This window comes from Haemaphysalis longicornis, unplaced genomic scaffold (genome assembly GCF_048455015.1).
Source record: "Haemaphysalis longicornis isolate Haplotype H1 unplaced genomic scaffold, Haemaphysalis longicornis Haplotype H1 scaffold_3, whole genome shotgun sequence".
NCBI classification, from domain to species: Eukaryota; Metazoa; Arthropoda; class Arachnida; order Ixodida; family Ixodidae; genus Haemaphysalis; species Haemaphysalis longicornis.
This window is the reverse complement of record NW_027526335.1, coordinates 43007449-43034209: the sequence shown is the minus strand read 5'-3', so window position 1 is coordinate 43034209 and position 26761 is coordinate 43007449. Positions and strand designations below refer to the sequence as shown.

General features: G+C 46.1%; 1 protein-coding gene across 4 annotated transcripts in view; it reads left to right on the top strand.

Annotated features, from left to right (window-relative positions):
- The first annotated feature begins 4317 nt into the window (after positions 1 to 4317).
- LOC144174341 (leucine-rich repeat, immunoglobulin-like domain and transmembrane domain-containing protein 3) overlaps positions 4318 to 26761 on the top strand; it is a 265557-nt gene continuing 243113 nt past the window's right edge. For all 4 annotated transcript variants that reach the window (XM_077702992.1, XM_077702990.1, XM_077702989.1 and 1 more), the window contains exon 1: positions 4318 to 4724. The gene's annotated coding sequence lies outside the window, so the exon portion shown is untranslated. The remainder of the gene's footprint in view (positions 4725 to 26761) is intronic.

The window sequence follows — 26761 nt, the reverse complement described above, 5'->3', positions numbered from 1 at the left end:
CTCAGCAGCACAACGCCTTAGCCACTGAGCCACCGCGACGGGTTCAATCAAGCCGTCTGGGTCTGGGGTGGTGTATTGCACCGGCAATAAGGTGCCTAAAATTGTGCAGCGAAAGGGACCCCCACGTACGTGTGTCCGCTGGAATAAGGGTTAAGGCCTTCGAGGTGTTAACTCGCTATGTAACGGACGCATGTCGTTCACATGAAGGAAGGAGAGGGAAAACTGAGGAAGCGTCAGCCTGAATAGAAGAGTGAATGCGGGCGAAAACAACAGAAAGCCGCGGCCGCTGCCGTTGCCGCCTTGAGTTCCAGCTGGTCAAGTAGCTGCGAATCGCTCCCTGATGAACAGCAACTGTGCCGCTTAAAATGTTTTTGTGGGCCAATATCACTTGTTCAGCATAAAGGGCTTTGAGAGCGGCGTGTTCGACAGTACCTTTCATTTCTAAGCACCCGCTCACGAGTGGTTGCCGGTTTATGCGGGCACGGGTTGGGAGTGGAGGGAGAGGGGGGCACGTGCAGCTGACGGTTTCATGCCCTTACTGACGACATATTCGTTGTGTTGGCTTGAGGTTTAAACATGGCCGTCAAAAAGCCCAATGCGACCGGTCCGTTGTCCTCAGTGGTAGAGTGGATTGGGTTGGCGTGTTACACAAACAATAAGATGCCTACGACGGGGGAGGGAAAGAGACACCTATAGGTTCGTCCGCTAGCATAAGGCTCAGGTATTTCTGAATTTCATTACGGTAATTGAAAAGAAAGTACGCTCAGTCCCGAAATTACAAACAAGCATGTTTTGTTTCGTCCACTCCATGGAGGGCGTATGTATAGAGCTTCGCAGGTCATCCGTTTTCACAAAATGGAAGGACACTAATTTTTTTTTGTTTCATCTGTAGCAGTGTTTTTTTTTGTTTTGTTTTGAAGAATAGGATGCTGCACAGGTACAAAAAAAACAGCATCAAGGAGAAGGGACATACACGCCGAAGTAACAAAATATAAAGATAAATACTCATTCTCGCGCTGTTGTGCTCGACGCCAAACACAACAAAAACAAAACAAAGAAGCTTGGCTTGGGCGGCCACAACAACTGCGTTCAACTGTGTAATCTGCACAGATTAAACGAACTACACCCGGTTTCAAGAAAAAAATTCAGGAAAGCTCGCACTCACGCGCAAGACTTGAATGACGAAGCGGTTGTAGGTGAGCATTGCCATGCACATAGTTAAGTTTCGGTATCATTGTTTATTTGCATAGCTGCGGGGCTAGTAATCTCGTCAAATGCATCAACGAGGTTGTCTTCTTCTTCGCGGCGAGTGGTGGATGCGAAGTCATTTTCAGCAATGTAGACTTACACCAGGCCTTCGTTATCGACGCAAGGCAGCGGCAACGGGATCTGCACATCATCTGGGGAAGATTTGCACACTCGTAGCCATGTCTTCAATTATCCATAATGGCTCATAGAGAATCCGGCTGCCGCGGTGACCTCTCCTAAGCTGCGTGTCTTTTCAACTTTAGCATTAGCGCTGGAGTTCTTTTTTACATGCGCGGTAGCTCTGCGCGGTGCCGATCTCACTGTGGCGTTCCAATCAGACACTTATTCAGTGTCGTCCCATTTAACATTAAAATAAAGCAATATATATATATATATATATATATATATATATATATATATATATATATATATATATATATATATATATATATATATATATATATATATATATATATATATAGATAGATAGAAAGATAGATAGATAGATAGATAGATAGATAGAGAGAGAGAGAGAGAGAGAGAGAGAGAGAGAGAGAGAGAGAGAGAGAGAGAGAGAGAGAGAGAGAGAGAGAGAGAGAGAGAGAAAGGTAAAGGAGAAGGAGGAGAAAAGCGAAAGGAAAGGCCGAGAGGTTATCCAGGCGTAGAGCCCGGATTGATACTCCGCACTGGGGAAGGGTGTTCAGGGGATAAAAGAGCGGGCAGGCGAAAAAGAGGGGGTAGGAGCGGGGTCGCGCATGCACTTTACTCCCTTCGTGGGCACTACAGTCTCTCAGCTAAACCTGCGTCCTTTATAAAACGCAGAAGGGCTTTTGTTGCCTTCTGCGAAGTCGATTGTAGGGGTCGTTGTCCTAGAATAGCCTCTGGTTTGAACTGTTGATTGTACAATCTGCTGAGCTCGGCTGCCAAAACGTGTCTTTCCGATGAATACTGGGGGCAACAATAAAGCACATGTAAACCAGGTTACGGCGTAGTACGCTATCCTACACGTGGGAAAGGGGAAAAATGAGAATAAAGAGGAAAACAGAAAAATAAGGGGAAGGTACGGACAGGGCGTAAAGCGATGGGCCCAGCGGTAGGACACTATAGACAAAAAAAAACGAAAAAATTACACCATCTTCCCGTAGGGGACCCCTGAGTAGTATGCGAAGCAGCCATGGGGTTGACTGAAGTTCCCATTAGTTTTCAGTTCGTCGTTTCCGTTGACGTTCAGCTTCGCGTGCCTTCGTTGTATCAGTAGCTTCTTGACGTAGTTTGAATTAGTGAAGGACATAAGGCGCGTTCGTAGCACATGCTCCCCTTTAGGTTTGTAGCGCAGTGGGAAGAGCGCCACGTACCTCCCGTTGCGGCCAGAGAGTCGTGGGATCGAAACTGGGCGTCGCCTAACTATTTCTTTTTATAGTGGACTGCGCTGACGTCAGCCCAAACGCTGACGGGGCTGAAGAGACGCGCATGCGCAGTAGACTGCGGACGGCGGACAACGGCAACAAGGGAGGGAGGGACACAGCCCCGAGCGTTAGATGCTTCGCATCTAAAAGTTCATTTAGTTCATAGAGGGTAGTCTTTTTGTGCTACAGTCTTCTGTGCAAGCCCGTCGTTTTTAGAAAACAGGAGCGCTTTTGTCGCCGTGTGCGTAGATGACGGAGAAGGCCAGTGGCTCAGGAATTTTTTCCTCAGAGAACGGAAGCCGAGAGTCTAGGTTCCGTAGAGTTGAAGATCCACCGAAATGGCCCTGAGGCTTGTAAGCGTTGCACCGCTGATACCAAGGATGCAGGTTATTTTTTTATGGCGAAAGTTGGCCATCCAGCATAAAAAAACTATACGCTGGTTCGATCCCGGACTCAGTGACCGCTTTTAGTTGAACGGTGTAAAAAATAAATAAAGAAAAAATATCCATTTGTCAAGATTTCGATGCACGTTAAAGATCCCCAGGTATTCAAAATTATTCAGAAGCCCTCCACTACGCCGTGCCTCATAACCCACGCGTAGCTTCGGTGCGTTAAAACCTCAAAATTTGAAATTTTGAAGTTTTCATCCCGAACAAATAGTTTTTGGACTGACATGACGACTGATTTCTGCCGTGTGGCCTCTCTGAGGCCTGCACGCAAACGTTTGTAGCGCCTATCAGAAGGTTTTAGTCGCGCATGTGTCGTTTTTCTTTTACCTTTTTTAACCACCACAAACCATTCACTCCATTAAAAAACCCAACTGCGTACAGCGCTGGGTTAAGTTTGCTGCTCTTCACTGTTCCGCCTATGGCTGAAAATTATTCGAGAAAGACTAATTCCTAGAAATTCCAAACGCGTTCTCTCATACCTCCGTGTTCGACTCTCCTCCCCCTCAACCTTACCAGGATGGAGGAGGTTACACTACCAAGGATCCTGCTGGGGGTGGCTCGTACTCCTGCACGCGGTTGTGGATGGAAAGGGGACTACCAAAGGCACGTCAAATATCCAACCTGCGCTGTTGAAAGGGTTCCGGCCCACCTTCACGACCTATAATGGACATGCCCTGGAACTACGGACATTAGACGGAAATGTGTGATGGCAGCAGGCCTAAATTTGCGGCAAGACGCGCATTACCATCGGTGGCTCCCTGGCCCTGCCTACCGTTCTTTGTTGGACTTTATCCGGGAAGCTAACCTAGTTCCCTGGATTTAGAGCGGAGTCGCTTAATGTCTACTAAACCTTGAGGCTATTAAGTAAACGCAAACACAACAACAACAACTAGCTGCAGATTGCTGTGTAGTGCAATGAACAGCAAAAAAGGAGTGTGACACTTAAGCGTGGGTGTTGCGCGCATAACGAGGTTGCATCATTGCCCGAACACGGAGCCAGAACTCGTCGTAAATAATCGACAGCATGGGTAGCAACAACGAAAACAACACGACACTAGCTGAGACAGAAAACGAAATCTCGCATACAGATCCGCAAGGCACGCGACATAATGCACTTGTTTACTGCACACAAGGTGTTTTTTTTTTGTTTGTTTCAGTGAAAGTGGAGCCAATCTGTATTTTTGATAGTGTTTTTCGCTTGTTCGCAGCAAGACGGCGAGAAAAGGCGGGAATGGCTGCCCGGGACAAGCGCTCGCCGTGTACCATCCGAGCGTGGGGGAGAAGACCTCTTTACGCGGGCGCAGGCTATAGGTGGGCGAAAGCGCCGCACCGCGCGCTCCTTCCCCTCGGCACCGCGAGAGAGCGCGCGCGTTGGACAGCCCACGGCCGGGCTCCGGCGCAGAGCCTTTCGGCCCTGTGTCGTGAACGGACGCGCTGGTGGACTGCTGCCGCACCGCCCACCGAACATCGCCCACCGCTCTTGCCATCGCCTTGGCTGCCGCGGCTTCGCGCCAATCAGCCGCTAGACATCCTTTGGAAGTGGCCTCGAGTGCGATTGAGGATAAACCGGGGACGCACCTGCTGTGAAGCGCTATGCTACCGGTGCCAGGTGCCACCGCAGGTGAGTTGCGCACCGTTCGTTAAGTGTCTAACAATAAATTATTCCTCACCTCGTTCGCACATTGTTTGGAAGGGAGGAATCTAAGGCCTGAATGTGGCCACCTTGCTACTTTGATTTACCTCTTAAACCGTTGTTCTTTGGCTTAGTTGACAGGGCTGAACTTAGTTAAAGTGCTTAATTTGTTCTGGCAATAAAGATTTGCCCGAATTAGTCTGATGGACAGGCCTAATTAGTTTCCACACGAAGGGGGCTGAAAAAACGAAATGCATTAAAACGTTTTCAAAATTCCGCGCTCCCCTCCGCCGCCGCATCGAAAACACGCTAACACCCTCGCGGCAAACATAATGCCCCCGGCCGGCGGGGGAAAGATGCGGCGGCGGTGGGGGGGACAGTTTTACAAGGGAAGCTGTGATAGATGATGATTACGGAGGAAGCCCGGCTAACTAGCTGATAGCGGGACCCATTAGAATGGCCTTTTAGGGGGCAATCGCACGGACCAGTTAATGAGCGCCAGCGGCTATTCCGCGCGCCAATGTTGGTCACACAATGCGCCCAGGTTAGCGTCGCTGATGGACGCTGGCCGGCCGCCGGCGACTCTGCATTTCGGTGATCGGTTTCGTCGCTCCGTTTCCGTGTACGGACAGCGACCGCTGTTGGAGAATGTGTGTATGCGCACTGATTCACTGATGACATCTGACGGGGAACGCGCTGTTTTGCTTTGACGTGTCTCGCCTATTCCGTCGTTTCTGTACGTCTAAGCGGGGCTTCGCCGTGCTTTGGCGCACCGTTTTGTTCCTTAGTTCAGTGACGGTTTTACATTGGCCATGGCGGATAGATGACTTAATCCCGGCTGTTTTCTTACTCGTTCATCGTATTTTTTTGTTATTTGTAAGGAGATGGACATAAAATTTTGTTAGCAAAAAAAAAAAAGTTACCACGCAAACTTTTTGAATTGAATTTACTTACCTTCATGTTTTTCTTTTTATAGATATAAACAAACAAAAGTGATTCGCGCGAGAAATATATAGCACCGTATTTGCGTAGCTCGTTCCTGTCAGCTGTTTGGCATTCATGACCAAAGGACACTTCTGTACAATTTTAATATAGATTGAATCGACCTTATTTTCTTTTCTAGCATGTTGGTTTCTATTAACCAAATAAAACGTTTAAACTTTTATTAAATATTGGTAACAACCAAAACAAAAGGTCGGAAACTGCAAACTGCAGTTTCTGCAAATATTCAAAGCTGTAAACACGGCGCTTGACAAAGCGTTGTCTATCTACATTGGCACCAAACCTGCGGCAACCTGTATATAAGGAAACATCTTGAATCATCATATCACACTAAATATCGCACAGGATGCAAAAATAATCATCACGGAAACAACCTGGGATTGGTATACGCTAACGTCATATTGTCTCATAGCCAAATACGACTCAGCTCTCTTGGAGGAAAAGCAAGTTTATTAGAATAAAGAGCGCAAGAAGCACTTCACTTAGCACACAGATAACAAAGCCCGGCGCGGCCGGGCGGTAATAACACAACATAAGCAAACCAACCCAATACATGGTTCCTGCCATTATCAGTAAAGCGCTTATTGTAAGCAGTTTCTGCCACGGCGTTCTCGTTCCTGGCATCCCCTCCTTGCCCCGATTAAAAGTACATCCCACCAGACGCCTTTCGTAACGCTATTCGTATACAAAATGCTGTTTGCCCTACACGAGATTGGATGAGATAAGCCTGGGTGGATCGATTTAAGCCGTTGCGCCGGGAACAATCTGCTTAAATAGATCGAGTGTTGCGGGGCACCGAGATAATCTAGCGGGGACTGTGAAAGTAGGTAGTAGCGTGCATAATACCTGGAATTAGAATAGCGAACTAAGCCTCCGAAAAAAAAAAAGAACTAAATAAATGTTTGAGTTGATGCTGTGCGCGCCGAATTTACACTTGGGCTGTGAGTGCGCGTAGGGGAGACCTACGGGTTTGTTTTGACCACATACGATTATTATCCGTTCACCCAAATGGTCTCGCATACATGGGCACTTTTGAAGGCAAAGCCTTGCATATCTCATTACGTGCAGGTGCTGACATTAGTAATTGGAACGAGGATTTGTGAGTCACAAAATATGGCTTTATGAGAGCCAATACCGGTTTACAGGAAGCTTTTTCTATTAAGAATGACTCCTTTAAACGCACACGAATGCAGCCAGACAGTTTCCGGAAGAAGGAATTCCCGTAAATTTACGAGACCGTGCTCCAATTACTTTTGACGGCACCTGTACACATATGTCCCGTTGACTGTCATACGTCCGATTACGAGAAAAAGTGATAGAGATTTTGTGACCTAAAGTTGGTAATAAAAGCAGGTGAATAAGCATTCGTCGAGCGTGAGAAATAAAACCCACCACGCACATTCGTTGCTACGCAGCGCCTGGGTATACGGAGAGCCACCTGGGAGAACGGAGAGTGCGCGGCCACCTATAAAGGCTCGCCTGCTGAGCTGAAAAATACCGTTCGGATGCCGCTGTCCTCAATAACGCCTCTGGTTAAACTGGTTTGATTTGGTTAGGTTGGCTTCGGAGATGGAACAATTCTTGGTGCCACAACGGTAAATTCGCCACGCGCGAAGTTCTCCAGCTTTAACACGAGGAATACTGGCGACTCTACACTCGGTGCTTCGAATAGTTTTCCTTGCAGGTGGAAGCATTACTCGAAGCCATTTTAAACACGGACTGTATTTTTTTCACTGAACCCTACGCGTGCGCAGTCAATTAAGTGTGCCGTTTGAATTCTGTTGTCTACATCAAGAAAGGTTCCGTCGTGGCTAAGATTTACCGTGCTTTCGCGCGTATAACCCGCACCAGAAGAGCGAAAATTTAAGTCGCCAAGTAAAGGTGAGGATAATACGCGGGTTTTTTTTCCCCTTAGTGCAGCTTCACGGCAATGCGAGTTGTGCCGTGAAGCTCCTACCCAGTAACACTGAGTAAGCCTTCCATGGCAGCTATTACGCCAAACATACAACGACAATGAAGAAAAAATAAGGACGAGCGCGCTCTAACAAATGAATTTTATAAGTGAATTGTGACTTTCGCTTTTCAGTCCATGTGTTTTACTTGCTAAATATACGCTTTCTCTGTCTACATAGTTTGGGATGTGTTGCTTGAGCAGTAGCGTTTTAGTTGCCTTTTCTGTACCAAATGGGCGGGCAATACACGAGGATTATTTTTTTATTTTTCGGCGTGCTGAAGTGGGGGTGCTGATTATATGCAGGGATTGGTTATACGCGCGAAAATACGGTACCCTATGCCCTGGTGCTCCGCAGCACAACGTCTTACCTACTGATCCGAAGCGGATGGTCGAACATGCGCGGATGCCTACTTTCGTATTTTCCAAAAAAGAAGGCGTGAGACTGCTTTCGCCTAGGCCCTTACGCCAAACACGTAGTTCTATGCTTATTCTTAACTAATGAACTAATGGCATGTTTAGATATGTAAAATGACCAAAATGTCCCGCGGACGCCTGAGTGCGATTTATCATATAAGTGAAAAAAAAAAAAAAACACGAGGCTGTGAGTTCACAACACGACGAGATAAATTGCTTGAAATGAAAAAAAGCAAGGCAATATTTGGTTCACTTGGGTCTATGAGATACATGACAGTTAGTGCAGGGCTGCCTTATATTTCTCAAACCCACCCCAACTAAAGTTATAAAGAGCTTTAGAAGAGTCTTAGCTTGGGAACGACTTCGTTAGAGGCTTAAATTACGTACACGGAAACTACTTCGTCCCACGATATCCAAGGTAAAAAATAAACCCTTTTCAGTGCAGGAAATAAAAAAAGGCATAATATTTACTAAACAAAAAACAAAACAAATGGAACAGGCTGCACAATATCATGTAAAATTGTCTGCAAGTCTATTTGTGAGAATTCGGTTACTTAAAATTACACTTGTTTTAGAGATAACACGCGTTCAGTGCGCTTCCTTCATCTCGGTGTAGAACCAGAGAGTGAGGAAATTTCCTGCAAATTAAATTTATGAAAATTAATTTTGCGTCCGCGCATTCTTCTGGTAACTGCATTACGCCTACGTAGGCGAAGACACGATGCCGCAATGAATGATGATGTAATGCGTACTTTAGGCGTCGAGGCGTAAACAAAATGAGATATGGTAATCTTAGCGACAAAACTGCGCATTAAAATTTTTAAATGCAGACAGACAGACAGACAGACAGACAGACAGACAGACAGACAGACAGACAGACAGACGGACGGACGGACGGACGGACGGACGGACGGACGGACAGACAGACAGACAGACAGACAGACAGACAGACAGACAGACAGACAGACAGACAGACAGACAGACAGACAGACAGACGGACGGACGGACGGACGGACGGACGGACGGACGGACGGACGGACGGACGGACGGACGGACAGACAGACAGACAGACAGACAGACAGACAGACAGACAGACAGACAGACAGACAGACAGACAGACAGACAGACAGACAGACAGACGGACGGACGGACGGACGGACGGACGGACGGACGGACGGACGGACTTTTGTTTGAAAGATCGAGTATACTAAAATGCATTGTTTGCTATGGTTTCTATGGTTTCGCCGGAATACTATTGCAAAAAAAAAAACAAAAAAAAAAACGTTCCTGCTCTTTCCAACGTAAACTCCCATCCTCTACGTGTTTGCCTGAGGCCTCTAAAAACAAACGCCTGATGCTCGTGAACGTTTTACGGGATAGACCATTTTGTGCCCTAGCTCTTCTTATTGTGAAAACAGGTGCGGAGCCAGACCAGGTGAACGAATCGCACCGCTATGCGGACATGCATCGCTGCCCACGTCCGAGCGCAAATGATGGCAGATGCCCTGCATTGCTGCAAAGTATCGTGATATCCTGCTCCACGCCCGTTCGCGGGAGAATAATTGAGCAATGAGGCCGCGTGCCTTAATTCGCGCGTTGTTGCGACACGCTTTAATTCGCTCTCGAAGGATAAAGGATTGCCGCTGAGCATCGATTGCACTAAAAGATCGGTTAGGGAGCGCCGGCTCTACCAATGGCTCTTAACCGACCTCGTTTGCTCTTCGTAAAGGTTACAGTGGCCCCACAAATGAGATTTTAAAGTTTATTTTAGGAACGGAGCGGGGAGGGTGGGTGGAGGGGTACGTTCTGGGGATGCAATAAATGTTTAGGCCTGAAAAACATAGCGGTGGCCAGACGCCCTAGAAAGCGTTTAGCATGATCTAGTGGACGCACGCAAAGCTGCCTGATATCTACTGTCGCTTGAATTCCGCTATTCTTGACGGATTTGTCCTGATAAGGGTTTCACCTACCCTGTCTAGCCTCACCGGTAACTGATATTATTACTTCTACTGTAGTAGGCAATACTCCGGAGCCGAGGGATATGCAAAACGTAATTACATATGTCGGAAGGGGACAACCCGCATATCACGAATTCTCTCCACCGGAAGCTTATCCCACTCATTTACCGTAACTACGGTGGCGTACCAGCCGAGGACAGAAAATATTAGAGGCTGCCGAAGTCTTTTTTTCGTGCAGTCAGCAGGATGTAATGTGTATGAAAACCGGTAGTTATGGGACCAGGGCGCATTACGATTGCTTTTGCGTTTATCGGAGCCCATCTTGTGGTGCCGAGTGTTTAGTTGCCATTCATGAGTTTCTTCAACAGCATGTTCGTAGATCTGCAGTCATGCTGATGGGTGATTTTAACCTTCGAGACATAAACTGGACAAACATGCGTCACACCTCACCCAGTTCAGAGGCTTTAATCGATCTGATGCTAAATTTCAACCTCCGCGAAGTTGTTTCCTGTCCGACGCGTTGTCAAAGAACAGCTACCAGTATACTGGATCTAGTCCTTATAAGTAACCACCTAAACCCTGACGACGCCCACGTTGAAGTCGTAGAGGGTATATCTGACCACAGAGTACCAATCTGCAGTATAACACTTGATTATGGCTTACGGTTCGAATCGACAGTAACTCCTGTCGCAGACTTCAACAAAGCCGACGACGCTAGTGTGTTAACTTTTTTGGCTCATGAATTTTACGACTTCATCGATTTGGCCCATAATCCTTCCACCACTGTGAACGCGCTTTGGCTACGATTCAAACACATTGTCTCACATTGCACGAATAACTTCATTCCATTACGGCTTACGCGCCCACAGTAAAAGAATCCCTGGATTACAAGAGAAGTTTTACACGCAAAGCGAAAGGTTAAACGTCTCCGGAAGGCAGTAAAGCAGGACGGGGGGCATACGAAAGTGACAAAATTACGATCTGCCATTGCAAGCTTCAAGAACACAACCAAAAAAGCAAAAGAACATTACTTTAATGTTACGCTACCGTCATTTATTACTGGTCACCCCCAAAGATTCTGGAAACATTCCCGCCCTAGGAAAGCAGGCCGTCCCACACTATCATTAGAACAGAAAAGAGATAAATCTAATGCTTACAACAACTTTTTCCACTCGGTATTCACTAACGATAACGGGCAAACGCCTCAGCTCCTATCGCCTAATAATGATACAATAAACCCAATAAATATAACTGACGATCGAAGGAATCTGTAGCATTTTGCTAGAGCTAGACCCTAAAAAAGCTTCGGGTCCCGATAACATTCAAAACGCATTTCTTCGGCGATATGCCGAATGGTGTAGTAAATATCTTGGCCTGGTTTTCCGCAAATCTTTCTCGCTGTCACAGCTTCCACACGACTGGAAAAAGGCCAAAGTTACACCAATTCCGAAGTCGGGAGATTGCGACGACCCTTGTAACTGTAGACCAATTTCATTGACCAGTACATCGTGTAAAATATTTGAGCATATTATCCTAAAACACTTAACAGTTTTCTTGGAAACAAAGGGCATCCTGTCACCTTGCCAACACGGATTTCGCAGCAGATTATCAACAATTACGCAACTAACAGAAGTTGTTCATGACCTAGCATTGTCTATTAACAACTGTTACCACACTGATGTAATATTACTAGACTTTTCAAAGGCGTTTGACTCCGTATGCCACAATAAATTAATTACGAAGCTCCTACACACAATCGGGGACGGACCGGTAACACGCTGGATAAGAGAGTTCTTGAGTGACCGTTCACAGTTTGTCATGTTTGAGCAAGTGGCGTCTGAAACCGTTCCTGTTACCTCTGGGGTACCACAAGGCTCCGTTCTTGGGCCACTGTTATTTCTCATCTTCATTAATGATATCACGGAGAACGTTTCCTGTAACATAAAGCTATTCGCCGATGACTGCATTGTTTATAAAGAAATTACCAGTTATTCCGATCACCTTGAGCTTGTTGATTCATTAAACCATATTGCCCAGTGGTGCACCGATTGGCAAATGTCGATTAACCTTAAAAAATTGTGTGTATGAGTCTAACAAGAAAGAAATATCCTGTAAACTACGTTTACAGCATTAATGGCGTGAAACTTGAAAGAGTTGATGAACACAAATACTTAGGTGTAACAATTAATTCACAACTTAGATGGGATGCACACATTGACAAAATAATTTCAAATGCGCTACGAGAGCTGTTTTATCTTCGCAGAAGCCTTCGAATGGCTCCACAATCTACCAAGCTTTTAGCCTACACTACTTATGTGCGACCGGTTCTAGAATATGCCAGTACAATATGGTTTCCCCAAACAGTCACTAGCGTAAACAAACTTGAGAAAGTACAAAGGAAAGCAGCGCGATTCATTTGCAATAGATATAGGCGTACTGATTCCCCGACGAATATGTTATCAAGCTGTGGCCTTCCAACACTCGCGGCTAGAGCAAAACAGGCACGCCTGAAATTTCTTTTTCAGTTAATTCACAACCATTACAAAATCGACAAATCCAGGTACATTTTCCTACCAGAATCCCGCGCAACCCGGCATACACACTCCCATACTCTAAAAGAATATTCTTTCCAGAACGACACCTTCAAGAACTCTTTTTTTCCCCTAGCTATACGAGAATGGAATAGTTTAGACCCCTCCGTTGCTAACACAAATTCGCTAAAGGACTTTGCCTCAAAAATAGAAAATGCAACATCTTAGCCCACCGTGCCTTCATTGGTAGATGCATTACAGCCTCCAATTGAACTGTTTGAGTGGCCGAGGACTCTACATGTGTGCAGTTATTTGTAGTGTTTTATCCCTTTTCATGTAACATTCCTTTTCTGCTAGCGTTACTGAGGTTTGAAATGTGTTTTTATGTATTTCCGGCTACAAATGTGTGTTTTGAAATAATTTGTTTTTTTGTGTTTATCGTTTGTTCTGTAAATATTTTTATGTATAACTATACTGAAACATATTTCGTATTCTGCTGTGTATACTTTAACGACCATCCGCGTTTAAGATTGCAGTTCTTCTTTCTTTTTGTTACCGCATGTTTCTGCTGTTTGTGTAGACTACGTGTATGTAAAATCTGCAAGCCCAGCTGCTATGGTCTCGGGAAGAGACTGGCAGTATTGTAAATAAAATAAATAAATAGCCATCACTGAAGCGCAGTCACTATAACGAATGAACGAAACGTATGGTACGGCTCATGTTTTCGCGGCGGTTGTTTGATGAACTGTAAACACAAGCCTGTTGCCAGTAAAGTCATATGGTCTGTCAACGGGTGCATAGCGCTGCACCAATAAATAACTAGTTGAAAGCGAAAAACGAAGGGAAGATCAATGCGTGTGGTCTACCTGAAATCGCTTAGCGTTGCATTTCCACCAACAGTTTGTCCCAGCCGGCAGCAATCGAGGTCGAGGTGAATCGGAGCACTCAGCCGAACCCGAATAAAAATACAGCCGTGCATGAAAAATGTCTTTTCTCTGTTAAACGTTTACTTCTCTTTCTCTCTCTCTGTATGCACATGTTTTTCTCTCTACTTTTTTTTCTCTTTGTGCTTGTGCATAATCTACCGCCTGACTCTTTGTAACCACTAGGAAAAAGGAAGATTTTATCGGAGGCCGCCACTACATGGCTTAAGTGCACTTTGAAAATGGATGTGCCCCGGCGTTGTCCTCGACAGCATCTAAATGCGCGGTTCTACGAAACATTGAAATAGCTTGGGTACGAAGTGTTTCGTTTAGCCCAAATTTTCAAATCAGGTACCCGCTACGTGATGATTGCTCGTTATATTGTTTTTACTTTAAGGCGGAATTGTTTTGAAGATAGAGAATGTTTACCCAACCATATACAGTTTAAAGCGGGCGACATAGTTCCGTCGATCAGTAGCCAACGGAGGGCTCGCTGCTGCAAAAGAATTTTGCGATAAAATATTTTGTTTTCTGACCAACGTTCTGGTTAGTATGCAGCACCAGTCGGCTCTAAAGCATGGCTTATTGACCCTCATGTACTATCGCGATAAATTTAAATACAAACAAGGGAGCGCGTGGCTTTCAGTACATGCCGCGCATTTTGGCGACGGGCCGCGCATGCGCAGTGCGAACTAGTTACGGGAGTTGGTGACCAACCTTAGGCCATCGTATTTCCATCGTCCGTTGGCGCTCAGAACGAAATAAAAAATAAAGGAATGTAGCTGCGTACCCCGTGTTCACTTATCGCAGCGACCAAGTTAGATAACGCTTAAGTGAGCGGGCGCCGAACGCGGTGGGAAGGAGTAGAAGTAAAATTTTTATTTGGTAAGGGAGGGCTAACGCTACTTGGTGGGGAAAATGGGTAATGAAGGAGGGGATAACACGGGTTGCTTCAGCTCCAGGCACTTTTTTCTTCTATTCACTTACAATTCGGAGGCTTCGCCGGAGTCATTCTTCGTCAAACTACTCGCGACAGACCACTCTTGGCATCAAATGTGTCGTGTAATAAAGGCTTATCTAATGCGATACATGCTTCTTGGTGTATGGTGTTTAGATAAATGTGTCAAATGAAGTCTGAAGAGAAACTAAAATGCTCACACGCCGAATAACGGTGTTTTCATATCAACGTTGTACACAAACTTTCGTAAGTTGTTCGCACTGCGCATGCGCGGGGCTAAAAGCAACGCGTTCGTATTTCAATTTATCCCGATAGTACTTACTCCCACCGCTCGTTCCCACGGTTTCACCGGCGCTGCGTTGTCATACGAGGAATGAGCGTCTTAGCGAGTGCGTCTGAACGCTCACCATTCATAAGCAGTACTCTGAACCTGCTCAACGCATTCCTACAATATTTTTTTTTTCGTTGTTTCTCTGGGAGATAGCGGACTTTTATAGGACGATTACCGGACCACAATATTTTCGTTCATGAGCCAGACGCACCATAGAATGTCATACTAACACGTACTAGAGGGAAATATGTCCCTGCAATAGCGTGCCGTCGGCGGCGTCAGCATAACAGCCAGCACCGTTCCGCCCTTACTTGGCTTGGCTTACTAAATGGCCTGTTTTGGCTCATGAGGCCAAAATCAACAAAAAAGGGTTACTTTTTTTTCTTGTTCGTCTTACATGAAGTTTCTAAAACTTCCCTGGGAAATAAATCGTTTAAAGCGCCACTTTTCTATCGATAAAAATACTTTTCATAATCTTTTACCGTAGTGTCGTTTTTTTTGCAGCCACAGGCAACTTTCGAGCTTGTCGGCGAGCCATAACAAGCAACGATGATATATTCCTCAAGGTAAACGACGGTACGCTCGGTGAAGCGCGGCTTACCTAGGCGCTAGCGGCAGATAACGCCTAGTAATCCTAGTAGCAGAAGCCGCCATTGTTAATTGCACAAATAGTCGGCAGTTGTAGTAGTCGGTAGTGGTAGTTGATAGCTTGCTATAGCTGCTGATACGTGTGATATTTGTGCAAATAGTTACATAGAACGCCTGTAGGACGCACTTTGTGTTTGAATTCTATATGTGCACATATATTGTGGAAACGTGGCGGTAGAGTAGTAGCAGCCAACTTAAGGGGGCTAAACGATGCGGCAAAACTGTAGGGGCCGCTGGAATTTGAAGTGTCATCTGCTAACGCGTTGCGGGCAGAGTTGTTTTTGTATTTATGCTATCTTTGTTCACTTAGATGTTTTTTTTACTACGGTCATGTTCCAGTTTTTATGTTCATTTTAATACTTACCGCAGTCGTTACCGACGCTAGCGCGACTACATCTTTCCGACGTTTTGCTGCGGAATACGCATTTTCACGGCCCAACCTCACTGCAGTTAGTATAACAAAAGCATGGTATAACAAAAGCAGTAAGCATAACAAAGACGTGCAGGATAATGCAATAACTCGTGTGCCGTAACGAACACAAAACACAACAAAAAGACGCTAAGGGGCAATGTGACTGCGGAAGACACCTCAAATTCCTTCGGCGGCCGAATTGTGGGCATTCAGGTGGCAACGGACGGCAGTTGTCCCGCTTTTGTACTCCTTGAATTTGGTGTACAGGAACAGGAAGTGACGTCACGGTACAAATGATATTGGGAGCAGCCAAGCGGCTGCTCCTAATAAGCGACGCCTGTGCGCAGGTTCACTGAAACAGAAGGAATGCCATTAAAAATGTCTAGGGAGGAGGATTAGTGTGGCACAACAGCGGCGTTGAGCCAACCACGAAAGTGGAGCCAAAGAAGCACAGCTATACAGCATCGATTTCTCATTATGATCGCAACAGCTTCGTTACCCACCATTTGACCTCTGATCGATGGGAATCAATCTTCGCATACAATCTTTTTTTATTGGCGAGCGTTTTAAAAATGCGGTGCTGTTTGCTCGCATGCGCCCGTGCTCCTTCGTCGTTTTCATTTCGGCACCTCGTCCAGGGCAAGCTTGGTTTACGCACGGTTTTTTCGCACTAAAATCGGATCCGTGTTTTAGGGTATTTTGTTATGCAACATGAAACGGTTGCAAAGGACATGTACAGTCAGGAAGAAATCAAATGGAAATACGAAAATACGAACCAAAAGACGCGAAGTGTACGATTTCACCGCACGTAAAAGAAATGACGGTATCACCTAGTCGCAGTAACTAAATTGAATTACAGCACTTTCTGAGCACATCTGAATTGTGTTTCAGGTGTTGCACGTTCCAGTTCACTATTCTGTGTTTGAGTTTTATTTCTACATCACTGTACGTGCACGGTCTCTACGGGTAAGAAGTTGACGGCAGAACGTCTACAGGTTACGCTTATTCGTAGATGGTGGATTCTTCTGCGCCTAAAAATAGCTGCAAAAGGCACTCAAGTTTAATGACCGTGCTGCGTTCACAAAAAGCACCTGCAAGAAAAGTTGAAGACGACGAACGATTCATTTTGTGAGATGCAAATATCCAGCTTTGCGTTTCTAGCGCAGAAATGGAGGTCGATTGCTAGCACCGGAGTTTTGTTCGATGATTCTGCTTATCGGATTGTAATGAATGGTTTAAGTCGTCGTTAGTGACATATACTGCGCCGCTTTACACTAGGTTGTTGAAACTGTGCTTGCGGCGCCGGATAACTTCAGGCTAAAAAAAAGAACTCTAATGACACACCCGTGACTGTAGTTCCGTGGCTGATCTGTTGTTTTGCTGAGGTCTAGATCGCGGGTTGAATTATTCGCAATGGCGGTTTTTTTTGTACGTGAGCTACCCTGGCCGAGGTTGAACAGTTTCGCATGGCTCCTGGAGAGCCGTGGTGTGCATGTTCGAGGAGCAGTGACGTCTCACGGCGCACAGCTGGTGCGGCTCCGGCGCACCAGCTGTGCGCCGTTGCCCGCGCTACTATAGCTCCTGGCGGCATTTAAGAAATCCAACGGCGACAACACGAAAAGTTCTACTAGATAGCTTCCACGTTCCGCTTGGAACGCTCGTGGAGTAGGGCAACGTGGTTCTATAAACGTTGTAGTAGGGTGCCTCGATTCACGCGTGTCTCCGCCGTATGGCAGCGCTGGCATCGAGGCACCCGACTTGAGCAGTGGAACGCGGGGAATTTAAATTGACTTGAGCAAGCCTCTAGCGTGTTATCTTGGGAGTAACGAGACGGGAGAGTAACAGCATGAGAGGTGAGCGGGAAAGAGAAGGGAGGCATTTACTTGGCAGGGGTGCCAGTCGACTATCGCCTTTCGTCGACATTTGCAACGAAAAGAGCAGACATGCAGCCTTTTTTTTTTTTTTTTTCACTCAAGAAATCATTAATTGTCTGCGCATTACAACGCATTGTGCGCAAAAAGGGACGGACGCTGTTTGAGACTTTGTCGATGACAGGTTCGCGCCGAGCCTTGAACCGCGTCAAGGCGACTGGCCTCCCCTAAGCGCGGGCCTGTTTTACGATCCCGAAGAATCGCGGTGACGGAGCTAGGAGAGATTGGGCCGAAGGGGAACGGGGAACGGATCTCTGCAATGTCTCTGTCTGGGGCGCATTTCCAGAGCCGAATGCGGCCATATATGCTATGCGGCCGGCCGTGGAGGCAACCCCGCAGGCCGTAAAACGTGGAATGGCCGGGGCGCGCAGCGCTTAAACGCGTTGATACCTGGCGGGGTTTGCGCGTGGGCAGGCTGGCTTGTTTTCCGGCATGCGCGCGCGAGCATTTCCGATTTTTCGAGTCGGCGGCCCGTGGCCGCGCTGCTTTTGGCGGGCAAAGAAAACGAGGTAGCCCTCTGGCTACCGATTCGAGTGCCCATTTCAAAACTTCCAATGGCACTCGAGCGCGTTAACGTCGGGGCTCGGGAAAAGCAAAGCGTTATTTATGCCGGCGTTACTCCGACTGCACGTTCATTGCGTGCTCCCCCATTCAGAGTGGGTTGTAAATAGTAGGACAGAAAGTGGGTTCAACTAACGCGTTCAGGCTAGGTTAGACGTAAATACGGAGAACCTTGCAGCAGCTGTCAGCAATGTTTTTTTTTTTTTTGAAGAATTAGATAACACTGGATTTTTTAGGAGTCGCGTCATCGATGTTTACTACAATGATGACCTTATTAGCAAATTTACAGTTGTGCCGCCATGGAAATTAGCTCAGCCTTGGTGTCATTAGCTGATTGCCACGTAAAAAGCCGTACAGTTTCCTTTCTTATTACATACAGTGGCCGATAAAGCGGGAATATAAAGAATACCGCATGTTGTGACTGTCCGAGTAAATACATTTAAAAATACCCAAACTTTGTAACTGTCCAAGTAAAGAGCGTGTCGTACATTTGAAACAATTGATCTTAAGGCTGAAGTAATTACACAGGAGCGGGCTATAATTCATAAAAGAACAGCGCAACTAACAAAAAATATTTTTTTCTGACTTGCTGCTGAAACGTTCATTTTGAGCGGTATTCCTTTAAGACGTTCGAAGTCGTTAATGCACATCGTGAAAAGGTTGCCTTCCCTTCTACGAATGTTTTACGTTGGCTGAAATGTGCGGGAGAAATGGCGCGAACATAACGCGAAGGCTCGGCTGTCGTCGAGGGTTTTAGCGCGGGAAGTTTATTGCCGCGAGTTTATTGCTAAAGCACGAAAACCGGATGAAAGTAGCCAGATGCGCGATGGGCTAATGTGCAGACTTGAAGTAAGAGCTCAGCTTTACTCTGTCTTGAAGTTTGAGCTCAGCTTTACGCTGCCGTTCACGTTTGTTAGAACGTGCTTGGACTTCTTTTTGTAGAGTTTCAGAGTGGCTTTTGTATATTGAGGATCAAGCAAGACGCTGTTCAGCGGCAAGTTTTGTCTAAAGGTTTATGTCAATGTGGCGTGTGGGTAGAGAGAGAGAGACAGAGAGAGATAGAGGAGGGAGGGAGGGAGGGAGGAAGGATGGTAGGAGAGGGAGGGAGCGGGAAAGGGGTAAGACAGAGTGTACGTTCATTGGAGCAAACGGTGGTGGTTGCGTCGTCACTCAGTGGCGCGGCTTGGCCTCAGTCCACGTACTTTTGAGCCTTTGCAGCAGCCCTGTTGAGGGGGGCCAGGTCTGATCGGCAGTTAGTCTGCAGCCCCTCCCACTGCTCCGGAGAGAGGTTGGAAGTAGTAGCGGGAGATGGGGCTTTGGTAAGCCCGCACCATGAGCAGAGCGGTGTTAGGGAAGGGGAAGAGGTGACATTTAAGGGGGTGTAACGTAGGAGAGATTGTGAGGAGCATGGGTGACTACATACGTAACACATCGTGCTAACGACAGACGCTGCGCCCTTGCCTCGGACTTCCTTCTGCGGCCACGGTAGCGGTAGTGATCACGTCGCTGCAAACGCAGATGACGAAAGATGTCGCCCAGCCTTCCTTCCCAGTGAAGGAAGATTACGAAAAGAGAAGGCGCCGATGTATTTCTTTGCACTTGGTAACGTATCTTCGAGATAATGTACCCCCTTCGCAAAACAATCAAATATATACAGACACGGACAAGCCTGACGTAAGTTTTCAGTGAACTCGGCCTCCATGTTCAAGCGGTCTTCGAAAGGCCATCTTCTGCCGTCGGAACAGCTTTATGTGAGATTATAGCGCGGCTCCCGCTTGCGTATATCCGAAAAACTTTCCAGCTTACATCCCAGCGTCGACAAAGCCTTTTGAAGAGACATGCTCTAGAAAGGACCCCACATTTAATAGCCCCGGTCGCAATGAGGGCGTTGCTTTAAAAGAAGGTAGGCTCCGCGATAGGGGTTGAGTCGCTTCGCATGATGAATTGGAATACACCCTTTTATATATTAGTCCAGAAAAAAAGTAGAGACGACGACGTGATATTCTTTCTAATCGAAATATTTACTGCCATAGTTGTGTTTGAAAAAAAAGGGCTTCCAGGAAAAAAATGTAAGAAAAAAGCTGTCAAAACTATGGCCTTGTGAAAATATAAAACAAGATGTAGCGTCTTGATTAAGAATGTGCAAATTAAGGCACAAATAATCGCTCTGCTAGCACATCGGAGCGCCTGAGAAGAACTAAAAATAGCACAAAAAAACCCGTTCAATTGAGGATGGACTTGGAGTGACCTTAGGTAAAACCAAACCTTTATTGAAAAGCAAACAAGGTTATTTCCGCGTTACGCGCTTCACTTCCTCTTTAACACGGAGCGAACAGCCATAAAAATATACCTTCGGTGGTTATCAATAAAGTCCGCCACATTTCTGGCTAATTTTAACGTTTATACGGCCCTAAAACGTTCCACTTTCCCTGGACGCGTATCTGAGGTCACCTTTTTTGGTGCGTGGTTTTACTTCTATAGGAAATTAAAAAAAAGACGAACAAAATAAGCAAAGCCCAGAATAAGTTTTTGGTGCACCGTCACACGCGCCAGTAAATGACGCAATCGCACAAATTTTACGAGCCCGCCATGCAGCATAGATTACCTTTGTTTTTTTTTTTTATGCACCGGCACGAAGTAGGCTCGAATGCGCGCAAAAGCAACAGAAAAGGAACCAAAGGCTTTTCCCGCTACGTGACACATCTCGTGGCTTGACCGGCGTCGTTTGAGAGGGAGAGGAAAAAGGCAGCCAGGAAAGAAGAAAAAAATGAGAGAAGGAGAAGGGCTGAACGATACGCTAGAGTACCCGGAATTGCCGTGTTTACGGATAGGCGCTCCAGATTAAAATCGCGAAAGCATGCCCCGGCCGCGCGAGGAACGTAATCAGCTACAAATACCAACGATAGCGTTTGATGGCTCTGCGCGCCTTGATGGACACGCCGCCCGGCCCACGAACTTTCCGCGACCGATGTTGGACACGGCTTTTTTCACTGTGTGTGAGAATCGACTCGCCCTTATTAGAAGAACTTGAAAGGATGGCGACGATCACAAAAGGGACAGAGGAAAAGAAAAAAAAAATGGGAGGCGGAGAGGGCGGTGTCCACGGGTGTGTCGGTACGTGGTCCTCGTCGGAGACGTTGTCGAACCACGTGCAAGCCATATCGGGCTTTGAACCGATCGTTCCACACAGCAACCTGGGTGCACAAATGGGGCGGAAAGGGTTCGTGATGTACGGGCTGCGCGTGCGAGGAAATTTGATTATGCGGGAGCCCGGCATTGACTCTGGGATGCCGCGTTCAGCTGGCTGGAAATTTAATAAGCCGGTAACCATACTGCGGCGACCTTGCCAGGCAGGCTAGCGGGTTGTTGGGGGCTGCGTTGTTTTGGGTTGCCCGGTGTCGGCAAGCCTTGATCATTTTTACAAGGCCGTAGCGAGTAGGCGTGTTCGGCGGGGAACGACTGTAAAGACAGATGCAACGACAGATTCGTTGCATGAAGAGTAGCTTTGTGGGTCACGATAAATAGAGATGCGTCCTTGAGAAACAGTACTCCGATTTTTTAAGCGGGAAAGCTCCATGCGTAACCATTGGTGAATATATATAAAGTAACTCTCTTGTATCCGAGATTTCAGTGCCTGAAAAGATTCACTCATATCGCATCCCCATGACGTGCGGTCATGTGTATGTAGGGCAAACTAGACACCGTGTTAACATCAGATTAAGAGAGCATTCGTCGAGCCTCCAAGAGCGCCCACTTGGCCCTCCATTGCGCAGAATGTGGTTGCACACCGTGTTTCTATAACACATATATTTTATATTCCCACAAGAAACAGGTGCCAAGAGAGTTGGTAGAAGCCTTCCACATTTCTTCTCACAAAGATGACTGTGTCGGTTATCTATCGCTGGTCTTGCTGGATAAAGAGATTAACCTGCTTTCCACTCTGTATAAGGAGTCACTGTCAGCCAAATTATCCGCATCCCCGAAAAAAATAGCTTCGGCACGCAAACCTTTATTTGATTTTGCAGGGAACAAAAGATTCTGATTTCAACTGTCATTTTGCGAAAAGCCATTATTCAAGCCTATTTATCCAATAAATTTTTTTATCACAATATGGGATAACGTCAGTAATAAAACAAAGGATTCTGAGAAAAAGCCTAATTGGTTTGTTAAAGCTTTTTTACCAGTAGGATACATATCGCAAAATGCCATTCCGTTGACTACATGCCTTGCGTTGCAGAATTTCAACGAGCCTAAAGCAGGCGATGAGTAAATCTAAATAAAAATGTCCTTCCACGAACAAAAACGCCTACCGATTCATATTACGCAGAAACGAATAAGGTCACGATCAGCCCAACATCAACGCCCCATCCGAACCAGTAGGAACGCCACCGCTAGTGCTAGCAATATTATTCTGCATTTACTGATCCAAGCCAATGTCAATTCATATTTCATGCACCATGGAGAGAGCAGACAAAATGAAAAACAAAAGAACGGGCTCAGAAAAAAAAAAAAAAACGACCCCGCTGGGTACCTGGTCGTGGATGTAATAGGGCCGCCCGGAAGAAGCATGACTGTGGAGCCGTTGGAACGTCGGGCACGTAGCAATCCAATTAAGCAGATACAGTTGTACCACCTGTGTTTTGTTAATTAGCTCTGGACTTCATGAATCCCGACTTCGGCTTGAGTTTCGCCTCCTTAGCCAAATCCGATTCCCACGGTGTAACGTGAAGACTTTGTAAGGAGTTGCTGCCGGTTGAAAAATTTGGCAAGATGATTTTGCAAGTATGAGGAGAAAAAGAAGAAACAATAAAGGATAAATTTCTTGCAAGAATAGCTTTGTTCGTTGCTAGTTAGGTTATGTTTTCTTCCCTGAATTAGAGACGAGCACATTTTCATGTGGTTCTAATTAATATGTTTGTATTGGGAGCCTCTTTTTTGCCGTTGTTGATGCGAAACAAGAGTGCAAGATTCTGCTCTTAAAAAGACACTTCCATCCCTAGCTGTTTAGATGGTGTATCGCTGCAACTTTACGAATTCCTGTCCTGCCTTGTACATTGTACGAGTATTCCCGTATTCACACGTATCCTTGCGCCAACAAACGCGAACATATAAAAAGAGAATTCCCGTATTGGTAGTTCCTGAAATTCGAAATCCCTATGAAGTGAATATTGCGTAGTCAGCTTTAAAAATGGCGTGGCTTCCATTGCGCTTCCGCAAAAGAGTCTCGTTGATAGAAGTCACAAAAAAAATTAGGTCTTGAAGCAGAAAATAAATTGGCGCAGCTTGCACGGGTGGCGCAAGGCTGGAGAAACGGCAGAGCTGGTGGTTCGTCACCCGTCATCAAAAACGCGGTTGTTGCAGCTCACGTGGATTTGCGAACTTGCCGCTGCAAGTTCTCTATGACTGGCAGGCCGGGATAGTTTTGTGCGCAGGCTTTAGCGTCTCTCACTAACGTCGACAACACCGTTAGCACGCGCTAGAACCCGCGGCCACCGGCTTCGCGAACTCGGCATCTGTAGCGCGAACTCAGCGTCTGTGTTCTCGACTTAAAGGAGCCATGAAGACAAAATACAAGTTGGATTTATTAGAAAGACTGCTTAGTCCCGATAACAATGATACCAATATCATCGCAATCTTCGAACAAATAACGGAGATATTAAAGGAAACGTGTGAAGCAGTCGCGACCCCCTAGCCAATTTCCCGCAACTTTTCTATGACGTCACGGAACCTTGTTTGTACGATTGGCGGTCACCTAACTGACCTGTCATGACGACACATGACTGGATGTCTGTAATGGGGCCTCTAGATCCATTTGACCGCATCACTTGAATGCTAACGTGCAGTTAACTCACTGAAAATTTGTTTTATTGTTGGCCCGTATGACGCCATTCTTGCTCATAACACGTCACCGTGGCGCAAAATTTGAAAGGTTTTAAAATACTTCTTGCTTTTTTTCGTTAAAAAACATCATTTTTGGCTGTAATGTAGCTGAGTGAGATACTGAGTCCTTTTTCTTACAAATTAAACGAAGTTGTGTGTTCTCTTCATGGCTCCTTTAAGACGCGAACGCACGTGATCTGGCGAGTAGAAGAGCACGCGAGAGGCCACGAACGTATGAGCAGAGTGTTCTTGAAGGTCGGGCTAAACGACGCCGGGCGCTTCTCGTTTTTTTTTTTTTTTGTATTTTTGGGAGGTCCTCACGTGGCGCAAGCTCACGCGCTGACGTGGCCGACGCCGATCGCTCCTCATGAGAGGCGCGCTGTCGCGCGCTCTGTCTTTTTCCATGGTATTTTTTTTTTCTGGTAACCATATACTGCGGAAGTAAGAGCCTAAATAGCTCTGCTGTTAATGCTTTCTTGGAGTTGTCAGGTTTCCGAAATAATGACGCACGTGAATACGACACCGAGGGAACTCAGTTATTGAAAAGTGAACAAATTTTACTGGCGTTACAGTATTAACACGCTGCGCTGGAACCGAATTTAATTGTAGTGCACGAATGAAAACGTTTGAAGAAGCCTAGATTTTTAATAATCAGTGGTAACACGTGCGGGGGAAACCCAACACCCGACTTTCATCGATGGGTCTGTAAAGCGTGCTCTGCCTCAGTAAGAGCGTTGTGTAGGTAAAGACCATTGTAGAAATAAAAGAAAGGCGGGAGGGAAGTTGTTTGTCCAACGTTTTCCCTTCTCATTTAGCAAATCGTGGGTAGGTTAAAAAAAACATCTACAAAAAAGGCGAGGCCAAGGAAATGGGCCTGTTCTCATCCTTAACATTAGGTGACCTCATCAATGAGCCTAACGCAGTGCCAAAAAACGTCAAGCATATCCTACGTAATGCTGCGGGTCCCGCCTTAGACGCTATACCCCAAAACGCCACGTTAAGGCTAAATTCGAGGGTTGAATAATGCTAGTCACCGCATACCCACGTTTCCCGCCACATGACGATTCACAGGCAGTTGGGAAGCCAGGCCGACGACGCATACTCCTGTTTCAGCCAATATAAATGCTAGGTCGGCACATGGAGGCGTTCGCTGGCAATATGAATTCTAATACAGAATTATCTGACCGAGATTAGCTGACTCAGACGCAAGAACACGCAAAATTGGCCTTAAAATAGATTTCGTACGGGTTTTATTAGTCTTGTACAAGTTATAGCGATTTGGCGATTTGAGATCGGCGGTGAGAAGCTTGAACATGGTAACTGGAAGTGACAAGTAATTACCAGGATGTGACTTCCTGTTGCCCCGCGCTTACGTACTGGGAAGTGGAGACAATATGCGATTCACCTGTAGACAATTGGTCAACTAAACGTCATTAAAATGCTTCCCGGGGGCATCAACAACAGTGACCAATGTGTTGGCAACAAACAGGCCGATTTTATTTCGGAAAGTGTATGATAAGTTTTATTTCGCACTTGCCGCCGTTTGTATAGGTGCAGTAAGACCATAAAGACGCCAAAAGGTCAGACGGCTCGTAATACTTTACTGCAAAAAGTACTTGTTCTCAGCGTGGTGGGGTAGGCGTGTGTTCGTCGCAATGTGTTCATTGTTCGTGTGTGTATCGCAGGTGCCACGGGGCATGGGTCGCCGAGCACAAGTCGGGGGGAACGAAATTCTTTTTCCCAATTCGGGTGTGCTGAAGATCATACAAAGACCCTTCTCCATCTACAGCGGTACTCGTAACTTCTCAATCAAAAGACTGCACTAAAAAAACATGGCGCAGATGCATGTTTCGGATTTTCCTAAAGGCGGCAGAAAAATTATCAAGGTGTGGAAGTTTCGCCGAAACCAGAAGCAGTGGTACCAAAAAAACATGTCATTGTCACTCCACACCCGTTTCCGTGCCCACGTCCTTAAGACACATGACACATATCCTCAATGAAGATTTAGAGGGTCCTCAGCCCGAGAGACAAACCAAATTTTGCAAGAACGCCACCTGCGCAGGATTAGAATTTTCTTCTTATTTTAAAGCGAATATTTCAGACGTGCCGTATAAAATTTTGTCCTTTGGAGAATCGCCGCAATCTCGAAGCCGCACGTCAACAGCTGTCTCCTTACGCCGCGACACTTTAGGCACTTTAGGGCGATCGTTTGGGGTTTTTTATTTGTGAAGCTGACATTTTCCAAGCGTAGGAAACACAGCTAGATCGATAGATATAGCTGAGTGTGGGAGACATGGTAAAAAGAACAAAAAAGGAAGATCGATAAGGTTAGAAATTGCCAGAAGCTTGCCGAAAAAAAAAAAGATGAACAACAAACAGAAAAAGAAAAATGCGCATGCGCGGGTGATGTTTACAAAAAGGGCAACTAACATTCTTTGACTAGAGACCCAGGCAATTGCCTCAAATAATGATCAACATGTAATTTAAACAGTGGAGACACTGTCTCTGCATTTGTTTTACAT